General features: G+C 35.6%; 2 long non-coding RNA genes across 2 annotated transcripts; both read left to right on the top strand.

Annotated features, from left to right (window-relative positions):
• The first annotated feature begins 8,120 nt into the window (after positions 1–8,120).
• Positions 8,121–15,679, top strand: LOC107569374 (uncharacterized). Its single transcript, XR_001606891.1, has 3 exons — positions 8,121–8,317; positions 8,673–10,259; positions 15,601–15,679. It is a non-coding gene; the product is annotated as an uncharacterized lncRNA (long non-coding RNA).
• Positions 13,550–14,065, top strand: LOC107569375 (uncharacterized). Its single transcript, XR_001606892.1, has 2 exons — positions 13,550–13,657; positions 14,013–14,065. It is a non-coding gene; the product is annotated as an uncharacterized lncRNA (long non-coding RNA).
• Positions 15,680–18,516: the final 2,837 nt, after the last annotated feature.

The raw sequence follows: 18,516 nt of genomic DNA, 5'->3' as shown, positions 1-18,516 counted from the left end.
TGGGCAATTTTTGGCTCGCCCCCCCCCCCCCCATCTAAATTATTCCTTGCATAATGTGTGGCCAAAAATCTAGCACATGCTATTTCCTGAAATTAGTTTTTGTACAAATGTGTTTTTTATTTATCACCGCAGTGTGAAACTGGCTGCAATAGTGTCTGATCATTGAGGACTGTGTTGGTTAAATAAACTAATAGCATTTTCACAACTATGTGTGTCTGTTTTGCAAACAATCTAGGAATTATGCAAATTGAGTGTGGTGTTTGGATAATTGTGCTTATATTGTGAAAAAAAGAACCCGGTTTTCAAAATTGCGTGTAAACAATTGGAAAAAAAAACTGAGAAATGTAAACAAAAAGCTCATTAATTTACTTGTGCTGTTGATAGTGCATTATGGGAAAGAAGGGTGGTGGTAAAAAAGGAAATTGTTTTACTTGATGTGTGGAATGTTTAAGATAAAAGTTGAGATGTTGAATGCCTGTTTTATTAAGTTTGAGGAAATTATGGATGTTGTAAGGATGGTTTCCCTATGGTGGTTCAGGCTGTAGGATTGCCGAATGACTAAAGAAACGTTATCAGCACGATGGTATAAAACTGTACATTTCTAGTCTATTACCACCCACTGCCACTTATACCAACGACGGAAATAAGTGCAGTTAGAATAGCTACATTGTGGGAGAGCGTTGCTATTGTGTAACTATTGTATTGCAATAGGTAGCACTTTAAGATTAACCTTGAATCAAGACTAGTTAGCACATAATTGAAATGGTTTAATATTTTGTTATGGTTACACTTGAATTGGTTACAAAATAGATGAAGGATGGTAAAGCATAGTTAATGGTACCCAACATGTAAAATATTACCTGAGAGAAAGAGATAGAGAGAGGAAGAAAAAGAGGGAGAGAGGGCAGAGACCCAAGAAGAGCTCCAACAAAGAAAAGAGGCAGCAAAGAAAAGAGACAGAGCAACAGTTACAGTCCTCTTTTATCCCTTCCTTGACCATGTGACTAAAAACCAAATGTGAGACATTCAAACTGACCAATCAGCAGATTATAACTTCACCCACTGGGCAAAAGGTGTGACAATTAGCAGACCCCCGATGTATACACATGTTGGCCCACAGGCCTAGATCACTATCAGCACCTCTGTGCCTTCAGGAATGCCAAATGGCCCTTTTGTTACTGAAGATAGGTTTGGGACAGGAAAGCAGAAGTCTTTGATAATTTTTGACCTTACAATGTTTTTTATTGTGTTTTTACTCAGGAGGTCTTAAAGGTTTTAAATGACTTGGGGATGGAATTGTCATTTTTAAAAGATTAAACCATTTAATGACTCCTTTTTTAAAAATGTTTGTAAGATGTCTGTAAACTCTTAATTTTAGGAGTTTTATGTCAAAGAAATCATCTTATGTATTTTGATATGTTAAATAATTGATATGTATGTTTGAATTGATAAAAAAAAAAAAAAGTCTGAGTCCGATCTCGTCTGATCTCGGAAGCTAAACAGGGTCGGGCCTGGTTAGTACTTGGATGGGAGACCGCCTGGTAATACCAGGTGCTGTAAGCTTCAGTGTTTTCTTCACTACTTATCTAATACACTGGCCTACAGAGTGGCTGATCTTTAAATAGCCCACTCTTTGCGGCAGTCCCTGCTTACGGCCATTCCACCCTGTCTGTGCCCGATCTCATCTGATCTTGGAAGCTAAGCAGGGTTGGGCCTGGTTAGTATTTGGATGGGAGACTGCCTGGCAATACCAGGTGCTGTAAGCTTCAGTGTTTTCTTCACTACTTATCTAATACACTGGCCTACAGAGTGGCTGATCTTTGTGGCAGTCCCCGCTTACGGCCATACCACCCTGAGGGTGCTAGAGAGTTGTTCAGGAAGTGAGTTGGCTGCAGTAGGGAGAGGAAGGCTCTCCCAAGCTTTTCTGTGTTTTAAAATCTGAGAATATAATTTCAGAGTCTTTGGATTAAAAGAATTTGTGTGTTACTGCCCTGAGCAATAACAACTGCTCAGGAGCGTGCAAAATGAGCAATTTGCTCACAACGGATGGATCCACTGGGAATGAGGCGGATATGATGAGAGACAAGGAACAAGACAATGGAATGGAGAATGAGCAAAGACAAATTCAAAGAAGAGGATCAGAAAGAAGAGGAGAGAGACAAGTGCATGAACAACATAAGGAATATGCAAAGGAAGCGACAATGACTGTAAACGTGTCAGAGGTGGATGGAGGAAAGGCGGAAGATGTGATCAACGCTTTAATCGCAAAGGTGGGAGTTACTAAAATATTGGCAGTGCGACCCAGATTAAATAAGGAATTTGAAATAACTTTGGAAAATGAGAATGTTTGTGAGAGTTTAAAAGAAGGACTAACAATCAAAGGAACTGTTTGTGAAATTAGGAGTTTACACGCAAGAGAGTGTATTGTTTCGTTTATGCATCTGCCGGCTTACACAACTGATGAAGAAATCATTAGAAAGCTGAATGCATGGGGTGTGTCGGTGGCATCAGGGATCAAAAGGAGATACTATCCAGGCACGAGTATTACAGATGGGACTCGCTATGTGAGGGTTAAATTTCCTAAGGACGTTGTATCACTCCCGTACAGCACGAGGTTTGAAACAGAGGAAGGGGTACAGTATTTTAGAATTATACATGATCGACAGATAAAGATATGCAGGCTCTGCATGGGCCCTGGACATGTAATGAAGGACTGCTCTGAATTCAAGTGTCGTGACTGTGGAGAGTTGGGTCTTTTCGCAAGAGAGTGCGATGCAGTGAGATGTCCTGACTGTAGGAAAGTACTCATAAAATGTGAGTGCTGGATGGAGTCCTACAATGTGACAGAGAATGATGCAGAAACAGAGGAAACACGAAATGTAGAGGAGCCAGAGGAGGAACAAACAGAATTAATGGAGGGAGAGGAAGGAGAACAAGTAGAAGAGGATGTGGAGAATGATGTGGAAATAGAAAAAGAAGGTGGAAGTCTGGGGAGTAAAGAGGAGGAACAAGACCTATCAGACAGTCAGGAAGAAGAGGAAGAGATGGAGGGGGAAAGAAGGGAGGACAATAAAAAAGACTGGGAAAAAGTGTCAATAACAAGAAGACGACTGTTAAAGGTAAAGCCGAACTTTGAAAAAGCTAAAAGAAGACATTTAATGAAAATGAAAATAAAAGAAAAAGAGATAAATAGAGGTGAATGTAACCAAAACAGATTTGAGGTATTATACGGAACTAATGATGATGTTTCAAGAGACGAACTGGAGAGTTGAAGTAATGAATGATTTTAAAAAGTTATGGAAAGGGGATGTTTTATGTAACAATGGAGATGGGAGAAGAGGGAGAGGAGTAGCAATCTTAATCAAAAAAGGGGTGTGTGAGGATGTGCGAGTAGTGTATAATGATGAAGAAGGGAAATGTTTGGCAGTGGAAATAGAAGAAGGGGGGAGGAAAATAATTTTATGCAATGTACATGCACCAGTTATAGAAAAGGAAAAAGTGTCTTTTTTTAAAAGATTGAAGACTGTTATGGAAAAATGGAAGGAGTTTTTAATAATTGGAGATTTTAATACTGTGTTTAGCAAAATGGATATTGCAGAGGGCATGGTTTTTAAATCAGATAGAGGGCTCAGGGAATTTAAGTGTATAATGGAAGAAAATTATGTGGTGGATATATGGAGAGAAAGAAACGAAGGAATCAGTGAAGGCAACAAGTAGTTCAAAATGTTATGTGTGCAAGTAGAATAGATTTTATATTATGTAAAAGGGATTTTATGAAGATGGTTGATCATATTTATTACAAAGAAACATCATTAAGTGATCATAAAATTTTATGGGCACAGGTTGATTTGAGTACAATGAAGAGAGGGCCAGGATTATGGATTTTAAATACAGAGCTCTTAAAGGAAATTAGTTTTAAAGAAGGAATAGAAAAATTAATAAAAGAAGAACAGAAAAATCAATTGTACAAAGAAGACAAAATAATATGGTGGGATAATGTTAAATATGAAATCAGGAAATATGCAAAGGATTAAGTGTCAATAACAAGAAGACGACTGTTAAAGGTAAAGCCGAACTTTGAAAAAGCTAAAAGAAGACATTTAATGAAAATGAAAATAAAAGAAAAAGAGATAAATAGAGGTGAATGTAACCAAAACAGATTTGAGGTATTATACGGAACTAATGATGATGTTTCAAGAGACGAACTGGAGAGTTGAAGTAATGAATGATTTTAAAAAGTTATGGAAAGGGGATGTTTTATGTAACAATGGAGATGGGAGAAGAGAGAGAGGAGTAGCAATCTTAATCAAAAAAGGGGTGTGTGAGGATGTGCGAGTAGTGTATAATGATGAAGAAGGGAAATGTTTGGCAGTGGAAATAGAAGAAGGGGGGAGGAAAATCATTTTATGCAATGTACATGCACCAGTTATAGAAAAGGAAAAAGTGTCTTTTTTTAAAAGATTGAAGACTGTTATGGAAAAATGGAAGGAGTTTTTAATAATTGAAGATTTTAATACTGTGTTTAGCAAAATGGATATTGCAGAGGGCACGGTTTTTAAATCAGATAGAGGGCTCAGGGAATTTAAGTGTATAATGGAAGAAAATGACGTGGTGGATATATGGAGAGAAAGAAACGAAGGAATCAGTGAAGGCAACAAGTAGTTCAAAATGTTATGTGTGCAAGTAGAATAGATTTTATAATATGTAAAAGGGGTTTTATGAAGGTGGTTGATAATATTTATTACAAAGAAATTAAAATTTAAATTAAAGAAAAAGAAAATCTAAAAAAAGAATTAGAATTAAAATTTTATGGGCACAGGTTGATTTGAGTACAATGAAGAGAGGGCCAGGATTATGGATTTTAAATACAGAGCTCTTAAAGGAAATTAGTTTTAAAGAAGGAATAGAAAAATTAATAAAAGAAGAACAGAAAAATCAATTGTACAAAGAAGACAAAATAATATGGTGGGATAATGTTAAATATGAAATCAGGAAATATGCAAACGATTTTTAGCAAAATGGTGAAGAGGGCAAGGAATTTTAAAGAGAAGGAAATAAGAAAATAATTAAAAGATATTTTAATTGAGGGAAGAGAAAATGTGCAAACAATTGTAATATTAGAAGAAAAACTTAAAGGAATAGAAGAAAGGAAATTTAGAGGGGAGATGCTAAGAAGCAGGGCAAAATATGTAGTAGAAGGGGAAAAATGCACAAAGCTTTTCTTTAATCTAGAAAAAAGTAGACAGAGAGAAGGGATGATCAAAGAAATAAAAGGAGAAAAAGGTGAGATGGTAAAAGAAACAGAAGATATTTTAAAAGAAATAACAAAATTTTACAAAAAGTTGTTTAGTAAAGAACAAATTTTAATGACAGAAAAATAATTTTTAATAGCAAATATAAAGAACAAATTGAATTTAGATGATAAAAAAATGATTGATGAGGAGATAGGAAAAGAAGAAAGAGTGTGCTATAATGCAATTGAATAATGGAAAGAGTCCTGGAAGAGATGGTTTACCAAGTGAGTTTTACACATATTTTAAGGAAGTGTTGACACCAATTTTAAAAGAAGTATATGATGAGATGTTTAAAAGGGAAGAAACAAGTAATTGTATGGGGATTGGAGTTATTAAATTAATATATAAGAAAAGAGGAGATAAGAAAGATTAAAAAAATTACAGACCAATAACAATGCTAAATACAGACTTTAACATGCCTGGGAATACCCAGACTGCCTGGGAATACCAGGTGCTGTAAGCTTTAGCATTTTCTTCACTACTCATCTAATACACTGGCCTATAGAGTGGCTGATCTTTAAATAGCCCACTCTTTGTGGCAGTCCCTGCCTGAGGGCGCAATTGAGCTAATCAGGAAGTGAGAGTACTGGTGCAGAGAGCAGGTGGAGAGTGATTGTTTGAAAAAACATTTAGTTTTTTGGGTTTGTTTGCTTTCATTATCTAAAAAAAAACAGTTTATCAGTTGTGTAGCTTTAACTTTTCTTTTTTTTGAGTTGCTAAATGATACGTACAGATAACATGGAGATGGACAAAGGACAAGGCAAACAGAATATGACAGAGAATGAAGATGAAGATGTATCAAGAAGACGAAACTATGAGAAGAGATTAACAGTGTTTGTGGAGATAGTGGGGGAAGACAGAATCACGATGATTGAGTTGCTGAAAAAAGTAAGAGAAGAATGTTGAGTGGTAATCGGTTGCAGGTATAAAAATCCAAGAGAATATGAACTGACAATGAATAAAGAGAAAGGAAAAGACAAAGTACTGGATGGGCTAAAGATAAAGAATAGTCGGTTGATGGCAAAGGAAATAAGCAATAATGAGATGGTGGTTTCATTCCTAAACCTGCCGACATATATTCAAGATGAGGAGATAATGGGAAAACTAACTGATTGGGGAGTCGCAGCTGTTTCAACAATTAAAAAAGAATGTGGCCAGGGACTGACATAGCAGATGGATCAAGATTCCTGAAAGTCAAGTTCACGGATACTGTTAAATCGCTGCCATATTCAACAAAGTTTCAGACTTTGGGAGGAACTGAGCACTTTCGAGTCATTCATGACAGACAGGTAAAAGTTTGCCGTCTGTGCATTCAACCTGGACACATAGTGAGAGACTGTCCAAACTTTAAATGCTTTAAGTGTGGCAAGCAGGGACACTATGTGCGGGAATGCAATGAGGGAAACTGCAGCGTGTGCAGGATGAGGACTGCATTTTGCGTATGCAAAATTTCAGAAGAGAGGAAGGAGGAAGATAGCGGGGGAAGCTTCGTTGATCTTTATGAAGAGTCGGAGGGGATTTTAACAGCGGAGGAAGAGGAGAAAGAGGACGCATGGAGATTTAACAGCAGGACAACGGACGGCTGAGAAAGAGAGCAACAGAGCTGATGTTAACTCCAACCCGAGAGGAGATGGAAAGTTTAAAGCATGGCAATGGGAAAAGATGACCGAAGAGAAAGATGGAGGGTCAACCAAAAGTGGTGGTAAAAGTGAAGGGGATGATTGTAAAAAAATCAAGGAACAAAGCTCCAAGAAGAGGAGTTTAAAGAGGAAGGAAAGCGGAAGAGAAAGGGTGACGGAGGTTTTAGAGACTCCACTGATAAATTTGGAAGAGGAATTGGACACAAGTGAAGGAAGTATCAAGTTGCTGAAAAGGAAAATGAAAGGAGTCGAATAATGCTATGCAAAAAAAGTAAGAACTTGATATTTTTTTATGTGTTGTCTCCTTGTATTTTTATTATATGCAATGTGAGACATAATGAGCATTGCCTGCTTGAACTGTAATGGTCTCAGAGACATTAATAAGTTTGAGCAGGTGATTGGAAAGCTTAAAACAGATGTAATTTGTTTACAAGAGACACATTGGTCTGAGGACATAATGGTTAATATAAAAAAAATCTGGGAAGATGATATTTATGTAAATTATGTAAATCAGAGGGCTTGTGGTGTGGCGATTCTGATAAAAAGAGGAGGAATATATAATGTAAAGCAAATATATAATGATGGTAAAGGAAGACTGTTAGGAATAGATTTTATGTTCTACAATGACCTATTTAGATTGGTTAATTTATATGCACCTAATGTAGAAATTGAAAGAAAATGAGTTAAGCAAATTAAGCCATTATGTACAGGCAACTGTATAGTGGTTGGAGATTTTAATGTGTGGTGCACAAGACTTGATGTGTCTAGAAGTGCAAATTTCAAATCAGATGTGTCCAGAAAGATTTTAAATGAATTAATGCAAAGTGAGGACATGGTAGATGCCTGGAGAGAGGAGAACCCATTTAAAAAGGAATTTTCAAGAAAGCAAATGGTGCTGGGAAATTTAAAACAAAGTCAAATAGATTTATGTTTAGTTAAAAAGGAAATATTACATTATGTGAAAAATGTGAGATATAAGTTTATTGGAGTAAGTGATCATGCTGCCATGACAGTAAAGATGGGTGTAAATATGGAAGCAAGAGGTGGAGGAATGTTGAGTCTGAACTCATCTTTATTAAAGGAAGAAGCTTACAGGAAAAGTATTAACAGATGTATAAGGGGTGAAATTGAAAATTCATTATTCGAAGAGAATGTGTGTGAGTGGTGGGAAATAATGAAAGGGAAAATTTAAAAAAAAAGTATAAGATATTCAAAACAGAGGAATTTTATGAGAAAGAGGGAAATGGAGGTCATGGGAAGTATGATGGAGAAAGAAGCAGAGAAAATAGAAAATAACTCTAAGTATACAAAAGAACATTTCTTTTGGATAAAAGCAGAAATGGAGATGTATGAAAAGGAAAAGTGCAATAGTGAGGAGCAGAGGTAACACTTTACAATAAGGTTCCATTAGTTAATGTTAGTTAATGTATTAACTAACATGAACAAACAATGAACAATACATTTATTACAGTATGTATTAATCTTTGTTAAGGTTAATGAAAATACAGTTGTTCATAGTTAGTTCATGTTAATTCACAGTGCATTAACTAATGTTAACAAGCACAACTTTTGATTTTAATAATGCAGTAGTAAATGTTGAAATTAACATTAACTAAGATTAATAAATGCTGTAGAAGTATTGTTCATGCTTAGTTCATGTTAACTAAAGTGGTTAACTAATGTTAACTAATGAACCTTATTGTAAAGTGTTACCGGTGAAAGTGTTACCGGAGCAGAGCACAGTATGCGGTGGAGGGGGAAAGGTGCACAAAGTATTTTCTGAATTTAGAGAAAAAAAACAGAGAAAAAATTATATTACAGAGTTGGAAAATGAAGAAGGGGAAAAGGTAACAGATTATGTAGAAATAATAGAAGTAGTAGAATCATTTTATAAGAAACTCTTCAAGAAAGAAAATGTAAAACAAGAATGTGTGGATGAAGTTTTAAATACTGTAAGTGCTAGTTTATCTGATTGTAGAAAGAAATAAGTGTGAAGGAGACATAAGTATCGAAGAAATAAAAGAAGCAATAAAACAAACAAAGCCGAATAAAAGTCCAGGATCAGATGGTTTAACGCATGAGTTTTATAAGACATTCATAGAGATTTTAGCACCGATATTGATTAGGTTATTTAGGAGTATGGAAGAGAGAAGTGAGGTACCAGAATCAATGGGTTTGGGGGTAATTGCTATTCTGTACAAGAATAAAGGTAGTCCACTTAGTTTGAACAATTACAGACCTTTAAGTCTTTTAAACACTGATTATAAAATTCTGACAAAAGTTTTAGCTAATAGAATAAAAGGAGTAGTGGGGAGTATAATATCGCCAAATCAAGCATACAGTATACCAGGAAGGGACATTACAGATACAATATGTACAATAAGGGATGTAGTGGTAGTATGGATAAAGATGGGGAAGGGGGTTTGGTTTTATGCATGGATCTAAATAAAGCCTTTGATAGGGTAGAGCACGGTTTTATGGAACAAACAATGAGGAAATTTGGATTTGGGGAGAGGATTCTGAGGTGGATACATCTGCTATATAATAATGCAAAAAGTTGTGTAAAAGTAAATGGTGTTTTAACGAATCCCTTTCCACTAGAAAGATCAGTGAGGCAGGGATGTCCGCTGTCTGCGATGCTGTATTCAATGTCAGTTGAGCCGCTGGCAACACTGGTAAAGAGAGATGGGGAAATAAGAGGAATTCCAGTACCACATGGGGGATTGAGTTTAATTCACCAGTACGCAGATGACACAACATTTACAGTAAGAGATATGGAAAGTATAAAAAGAATAATGAAACATTTTGAAACATACGGAAAAGCATCAGGAGCAAAAATTAATATAGAAAAATCGGAAATAATGAGTATAGGAGGGGTAGATATGAGCGGGTGGGATACTACTTTTAAAGTCACAAAAGAATACACAAGGATTTTAGGAGTGAATATAGGAGTAAATGCAAAAGAAGCAAGAGATGCTACATGGACAGGGATTTTAAATAAAATAAAACAAGTATTACGTTTTTGGAAATTAAGAGAATTAAGATTAAGGGGTAAAGTAATAGTTGTTAATTCCTTGCTGCTTACTAAATGTAATTATGTTTTGGGTGCAGTTGACTTGCCAGTTTTGGTGTTAAATGAGATGAAGGAGGTTCTGAATAATTTTTTATGGGGAGGGAAAGGGGTTCAAATATAAAAAAAATACATTCATATCAGACTATATGGAATGAGGTTTAAAGTTGATCGATTTAGAGGTCAAAAGAAAAGCAATAAGAGTGAAAATAATGAAGAAGTACTTATATGATAAAGTGGAATATGGATGGAAAGGTTTTATGAGAAGGTGGGGGAAGTCAATCCAAAGAGCTCGTGATTGTCACTGGTTTATATGTGATGGTCATGCTGTGCATCTCTGACCATTTAATCTTGATTACTTGCCCCAAAAATGACAATCTCCTTGGAATTGTCAATAAGTGTTCTTTTGTTTAAATGCTGTGAGCTACTCAAAGCTGTTAGTTGGTGGGCTTGCTTCAGGCTTGTGGCGCCAGGATCTGATTTACGAACATCCTGTGTCTTGGGCCTCTGTGGAATTCGGCTCCTCGTGTTTCAACTATGTTCTTGATCAAATCTTAAATTGTCTGATTCGGTCTGATACCCTACATTGTCCTTTCTGTTAAATGAATGTAAAGTGCAACGCAATTAGCACGTGCTTCAAGTGCATCGATCAAAACTGATCAAACTTAGTGAAAATACAGAAATAATCAAATATACACGTAAAATAATGTAACAAATATGATTTAAACAGAGTATAAAAGTATAAAAGTGATTTTAAGCAAAGATGAAATTAGATTAATCAGAGCTCGTTAAAATCCCACCTCTCCCATGCAGAAACAGTGCAGAAAGGGAAGAGGAGGTGCAAAGACAGGAAATTAAGATTAACGCTGCTGTCAGAAATTTAATGGGGAAGTGCACACACACAGACAGGCATATCAGGTATACATCGTGAACATTTTTGTGTAATTCTACATATGAAATGAATATATTACTTTCCATACCTGTTACACTCACCCCCCTAGAATTACACAAAATTCTGAGAACATGAAAAACTCTGTACACTGGAATTACATGGTCCACACTCTAAGCAATCAGTGAAGACAGTCAGCAATCAAAAGAAACCCAATAAAAGGATAAAAATGTTTTGAATTTATAGAGTGGCTGATCTTTAAATAGCCCACTCTTTGTGGCAGTCCCTGCCTGAGGGCGCAATTGAGCTAATCAGGAAGTGAGAGTACTGGTGCAGAGAGCAGGTGGAGAGTGATTGTTTGAAAAAACATTTAGTTTTTTGGGTTTGTTTGCTTTCATTATCTAAAAAAAAACAGTTTATCAGTTGTGTAGCTTTAACTTTTCTTTTTTTTGAGTTGCTAAATGATACGTACAGATAACATGGAGATGGACAAAGGACAAGGCAAACAGAATATGACAGAGAATGAAGATGAAGATGTATCAAGAAGACGAAACTATGAGAAGAGATTAACAGTGTTTGTGGAGATAGTGGGGGAAGACAGAATCACGATGATTGAGTTGCTGAAAAAAGTAAGAGAAGAATGTTGAGTGGTAATCGGTTGCAGGTATAAAAATCCAAGAGAATATGAACTGACAATGAATAAAGAGAAAGGAAAAGACAAAGTACTGGATGGGCTAAAGATAAAGAATAGTCGGTTGATGGCAAAGGAAATAAGCAATAATGAGATGGTGGTTTCATTCCTAAACCTGCCGACGTATATTCAAGATGAGGAGATAATGGGAAAACTAACTGATTGGGGAGTCGCAGCTGTTTCAACAATTAAAAAAGAATGTGGCCAGGGACTGACATAGCAGATGGATCAAGATTCCTGAAAGTCAAGTTCACGGATACTGTTAAATCGCTGCCATATTCAACAAAGTTTCAGACTTTGGGAGGAACTGAGCACTTTCGAGTCATTCATGACAGACAGGTAAAAGTTTGCCGTCTGTGCATTCAACCTGGACACATAGTGAGAGACTGTCCAAACTTTAAATGCTTTAAGTGTGGCAAGCAGGGACACTATGTGCGGGAATGCAATGAGGGAAACTGCAGCGTGTGCAGGATGAGGACTGCATTTTGCGTATGCAAAATTTCAGAAGAGAGGAAGGAGGAAGATAGCGGGGGAAGCTTCGTTGATCTTTATGAAGAGTCGGAGGGGATTTTAACAGCGGAGGAAGAGGAGAAAGAGGACGCATGGAGATTTAACAGCAGGACAACGGACGGCTGAGAAAGAGAGCAACAGAGCTGATGTTAACTCCAACCCGAGAGGAGATGGAAAGTTTAAAGCATGGCAATGGGAAAAGATGACCGAAGAGAAAGATGGAGGGTCAACCAAAAGTGGTGGTAAAAGTGAAGGGGATGATTGTAAAAAAATCAAGGAACAAAGCTCCAAGAAGAGGAGTTTAAAGAGGAAGGAAAGCGGAAGAGAAAGGGTGACGGAGGTTTTAGAGACTCCACTGATAAATTTGGAAGAGGAATTGGACACAAGTGAAGGAAGTATCAAGTTGCTGAAAAGGAAAATGAAAGGAGTCGAATAATGCTATGCAAAAAAAGTAAGAACTTGATATTTTTTTATGTGTTGTCTCCTTGTATTTTTATTATATGCAATGTGAGACATAATGAGCATTGCCTGCTTGAACTGTAATGGTCTCAGAGACATTAATAAGTTTGAGCAGGTGATTGGAAAGCTTAAAACAGATGTAATTTGTTTACAAGAGACACATTGGTCTGAGGACATAATGGTTAATATAAAAAAAATCTGGGAAGATGATATTTATGTAAATCATGGAAATCAGAGGGCTTGTGGTGTGGCGATTCTGATAAAAAGAGGAGGAATATATAATGTAAAGCAAATATATAATGATGGTAAAGGAAGACTGTTAGGAATAGATTTTATGTTCTACAATGACCTATTTAGATTGGTTAATTTATATGCACCTAATGTAGAAATTGAAAGAAAATGAGTTAAGCAAATTAAGCCATTATGTACAGGCAACTGTATAGTGGTTGGAGATTTTAATGTGTGGTGCACAAGACTTGATGTGTCTAGAAGTGCAAATTTCAAATCAGATGTGTCCAGAAAGATTTTAAATGAATTAATGCAAAGTGAGGACATGGTAGATGCCTGGAGAGAGGAGAACCCATTTAAAAAGGAATTTTCAAGAAAGCAAATGGTGCTGGGAAATTTAAAACAAAGTCAAATAGATTTATGTTTAGTTAAAAAGGAAATATTACATTATGTGAAAAATGTGAGATATAAGTTTATTGGAGTAAGTGATCATGCTGCCATGACAGTAAAGATGGGTGTAAATATGGAAGCAAGAGGTGGAGGAATGTTGAGTCTGAACTCATCTTTATTAAAGGAAGAAGCTTACAGGAAAAGTATTAACAGATGTATAAGGGGTGAAATTGAAAATTCATTATTCGAAGAGAATGTGTGTGAGTGGTGGGAAATAATGAAAGGGAAAATTAAAAAAAAAAGTATAAGATATTCAAAACAGAGGAATTTTATGAGAAAGAGGGAAATGGAGGTCATGGGAAGTATGATGGCGAAAGAAGCAGAGAAAATAGAAAATAACTCTAAGTATACAAAAGAACATTTCTTTTGGATAAAAGCAGAAATGGAGATGTATGAAAAGGAAAAGTGCAATAGTGAGGAGCAGAGGTAACACTTTACAATAAGGTTCCATTAGTTAATGTTAGTTAATGTATTAACTAACATGAACAAACAATGAACAATACATTTATTACAGTATGTATTAATCTTTGTTAAGGTTAACGAAAATACAGTTGTTCATAGTTAGTTCATGTTAATTCACAGTGCATTAACTAATGTTAACAAGCACAACTTTTGATTTTAATAATGCAGTAGTAAATGTTGAAATTAACATTAACTAAGATTAATAAATGCTGTAGAAGTATTGTTCATGCTTAGTTCATGTTAACTAAAGTGGTTAACTAATGTTAACTAATGAACCTTATTGTAAAGTGTTACCGGTGAAAGTGTTACCGGAGCAGAGCACAGTATGCGGTGGAGGGGGAAAGGTGCACAAAGTATTTTCTGAATTTAGAGAAAAAAAACAGAGAAAAAATTATATTACAGAGTTGGAAAATGAAGAAGGGGAAAAGGTAACAGATTATGTAGAAATAATAGAAGTAGTAGAATCATTTTATAAGAAACTCTTCAAGAAAGAAAATGTAAAACAAGAATGTGTGGATGAAGTTTTAAATACTGTAAGTGCTAGTTTATCTGATTGTAGAAAGAAATAAGTGTGAAGGAGACATAAGTATCGAAGAAATAAAAGAAGCAATAAAACAAACAAAGCCGAATAAAAGTCCAGGATCAGATGGTTTAACGCATGAGTTTTATAAGACATTCATAGAGATTTTAGCACCGATATTGATTAGGTTATTTAGGAGTATGGAAGAGAGAAGTGAGGTACCAGAATCAATGGGTTTGGGGGTAATTGCTATTCTGTACAAGAATAAAGGTAGTCCACTTAGTTTGAACAATTACAGACCTTTAAGTCTTTTAAACACTGATTATAAAATTCTGACAAAAGTTTTAGCTAATAGAATAAAAGGAGTAGTGGGGAGTATAATATCGCCAAATCAAGCATACAGTATACCAGGAAGGGACATTACAGATACAATATGTACAATAAGGGATGTAGTGGTAGTATGGATAAAGATGGGGAAGGGGGTTTGGTTTTATGCATGGATCTAAATAAAGCCTTTGATAGGGTAGAGCACGGTTTTATGGAACAAACAATGAGGAAATTTGGATTTGGGGAGAGGATTCTGAGGTGGATACATCTGCTATATAATAATGCAAAAAGTTGTGTAAAAGTAAATGGTGTTTTAACGAATCCCTTTCCACTAGAAAGATCAGTGAGGCAGGGATGTCCGCTGTCTGCGATGCTGTATTCAATGTCAGTTGAGCCGCTGGCAACACTGGTAAAGAGAGATGGGGAAATAAGAGGAATTCCAGTACCACATGGGGGATTGAGTTTAATTCACCAGTACGCAGATGACACAACATTTACAGTAAGAGATATGGAAAGTATAAAAAGAATAATGAAACATTTTGAAACATACGGAAAAGCATCAGGAGCAAAAATTAATATAGAAAAATCGGAAATAATGAGTATAGGAGGGGTAGATATGAGCGGGTGGGATACTACTTTTAAAGTCACAAAAGAATACACAAGGATTTTAGGAGTGAATATAGGAGTAAATGCAAAAGAAGCAAGAGATGCTACATGGACAGGGATTTTAAATAAAATAAAACAAGTATTACGTTTTTGGAAATTAAGAGAATTAAGATTAAGGGGTAAAGTAATAGTTGTTAATTCCTTGCTGCTTACTAAATGTAATTATGTTTTGGGTGCAGTTGACTTGCCAGTTTTGGTGTTAAATGAGATGAAGGAGGTTCTGAATAATTTTTTATGGGGAGGGAAAGGGGTTCAAATATAAAAAAAAATACATTCATATCAGACTATATGGAATGAGGTTTAAAGTTGATCGATTTAGAGGTCAAAAGAAAAGCAATAAGAGTGAAAATAATGAAGAAGTACTTATATGATAAAGTGGAATATGGATGGAAAGGTTTTATGAGAAACTTTTTGGATAAAAGTAGTGGATGCGGAGAAGAAAGGGTATTCATGGCCTTAAAGAAGCCAATGTTTGAAAATATACCCTTATTTTATCAAGAAGTATTTAGTGCATGGGCTGAGTTTCTAATGGACGTGAGGTATGAGTGTGAAAATATAAATCAAATACACAAGCAGCCAATATTTCTGAATCCAAAGATACGGATGAAAGGTAAAATGTTTTATAATAGACTGTACATGAAAGCGGGAGTAAGACAAGTAAAGGATATGGCATATGAATATGTGAGAGGGTTTTTGCCAAATAGAGCTATTTATGACAACGTGGTGGATTGGGATGGCGAAATTGAAAAATCAAAAGCGAATTCTGTATGTGAAAATATTAAAACAAGCTTGCCCAGGATTTGGGCAGAAATGATTGAGAGAGAGAGACTGTTAAACCGGGGAATTGGGGAGTGCCAGAAATGTTTATTGTGCAAAAAAATGGTGAAAAGAAATGTCTGACTGATATAATGACGAAAACTATATCTAGAATATTTGTGGAAAAGGAAATTAAATTGCCTGCATCAGAAGCTGTGTGGCCAAAACTGTTCCCTGGATTTAATGTAAAGTCAATATGGAAGAACTTAAGTGTCAAGTATAACGGACTGGAGTGTGAAAACTTAGATTTTAAATTAAGACAATAGAATATATACGAAGGTGGTGATTCATCAAATTAACAAGAATGTGAATAGAGAATGTGATGTATGTAAGACTGATACAGAAACATTAATGCATGTCTTTTTTGAATGTAAAGAGCTGGATGTCTTTCATGAAAAACTGAAAAAATTGATAAAGGATGAATGGAGAAAATTGTTTTTATTCGGTGACTAACAATTGTAAAGACATGAAGGTTAATTTGTGTAATTACATTTTAAGTCATGTAAGATATGCAATTTGGGCAAGAAGGAATTTGGCATATTTTGAAGGGAAAAAAGTGGACATTAATGTGATGTTCAAAACTGTGATGAGAAAGAATGTTTTTTTAATGTGGAAATATCTGAGCAAAGATGTTTTTGAAAAAGTTTTCACTAAGGGATGTGGGCTTGTATGTGTGGATGACAAATTTTAAATTTTAAATTTAAGTTTAAATTTCTAAAAGGGAAGAAACAAAAATGCCATGATAAATAAGGCGTAGGAAGAATGTATGTATGGAAATCGTATGGTGATGGGATTGATGGATCTTGTATTTATGTAATGCTTTCATGGTTATGATACTCTATTTTAAATGTGAATTGTATGGATTTGATACTTTTGATAATAAAAAAAAAGTCTACGACCGATCTCGTCTGATCTCGGAAGCTAAGCAGGGTCGGGCTTGGTTAGTACTTGGATAGGAAACCACCTGGGAATACCAGGTTCTGTAAGCTTTAGCGTTTTCTTGACTACTTATCTAATACACTGGCTTATAGAGTGGCTGATCTTTAAATAGCCCACTCTTTGTGGCCTTCCCCGCTTACGGCCATACCACCTTGTCTGATCTCGGAAGCTAAGCAGGGTCGGGCCTGGATAGTACTTGGATAGGAGACCGCCTGGGAATACCAGGTGCTGTAAGCTTTAACGTTTTCTTCACTACTTATCTAATACACTGGCCTAAATAGCCCACTCTTTGTGGCAGTCCCCACTTACAACCATACCACCCTGAGCGCCCTCTTGTGGAATTCAGGAAGTGAGTGAGTCAGAAGAATACACAAGGATTTTAGGAGTGAATATAGGAGTAAATGCAAAAGAAGCAAGAGATGCTACATGGACAGGGATTTTAAATAAAATAAAACAAGTATTACGTTTTTGGAAATTAAGAGAATTAAGATTAAGGGGTAAAGTAATAGTTGTTAATTCCTTGCTGCTTACTAAATGTAATTATGTTTTGGGTGCAGTTGACTTGCCAGTTTTGGTGTTAAATGAGATGAAGGAGGTTCTGAATAATTTTTTATGGGGAGGGAAAGGGGTTCAAATATAAAAAAAAATACATTCATATCAGACTATATGGAATGAGGTTTAAAGTTGATCGATTTAGAGGTCAAAAGAAAAGCAATAAGAGTGAAAATAATGAAGAAGTACTTATATGATAAAGTGGAATATGGATGGAAAGGTTTTATGAGAAACTTTTTGGATAAAAGTAGTGGATGCGGAGAAGAAAGGGTATTCATGGCCTTAAAGAAGCCAATGTTTGAAAATATACCCTTATTTTATCAAGAAGTATTTAGTGCATGGGCTGAGTTTCTAATGGACGTGAGGTATGAGTGTGAAAATATAAATCAAATACACAAGCAGCCAATATTTCTGAATCCAAAGATACGGATGAAAGGTAAAATGTTTTATAATAGACTGTACATGAAAGCGGGAGTAAGACAAGTAAAGGATATGGCATATGAATATGTGAGAGGGTTTTTGCCAAATAGAGCTATTTATGACAACGTGGTGGATTGGGATGGCGAAATTGAAAAATCAAAAGTGAATTCTGTATGTGAAAATATTAAAACAAGCTTGCCCAGGATTTGGGCAGAAATGATTGAGAGAGAGAGACTGTTAAACCGGGGAATTGGGGAGTGCCAGAAATGTTTATTGTGCAAAAAAATGGTGAAAAGAAATGTCTGACTGATATAATGACGAAAACTATATCTAGAATATTTGTGGAAAAGGAAATTAAATTGCCTGCATCAGAAGCTGTGTGGCCAAAACTGTTCCCTGGATTTAATGTAAAGTCAATATGGAAGAACTTAAGTGTCAAGTATAACGGACTGGAGTGTGAAAACTTAGATTTTAAATTAAGACAATAGAATATATACGAAGGTGGTGATTCATCAAATTAACAAGAATGTGAATAGAGAATGTGATGTATGTAAGACTGATACAGAAACATTAATGCATGTCT

Source organism: Sinocyclocheilus grahami, unplaced genomic scaffold, assembly GCF_001515645.1.
Source record: "Sinocyclocheilus grahami isolate Dianchi unplaced genomic scaffold, SAMN03320097.WGS_v1.1 scaffold1340.1, whole genome shotgun sequence".
In the NCBI taxonomy this organism is placed as follows: Eukaryota; Metazoa; Chordata; class Actinopteri; order Cypriniformes; family Cyprinidae; genus Sinocyclocheilus; species Sinocyclocheilus grahami.
This window is presented reverse-complemented; position numbering and strand designations above follow the sequence as displayed.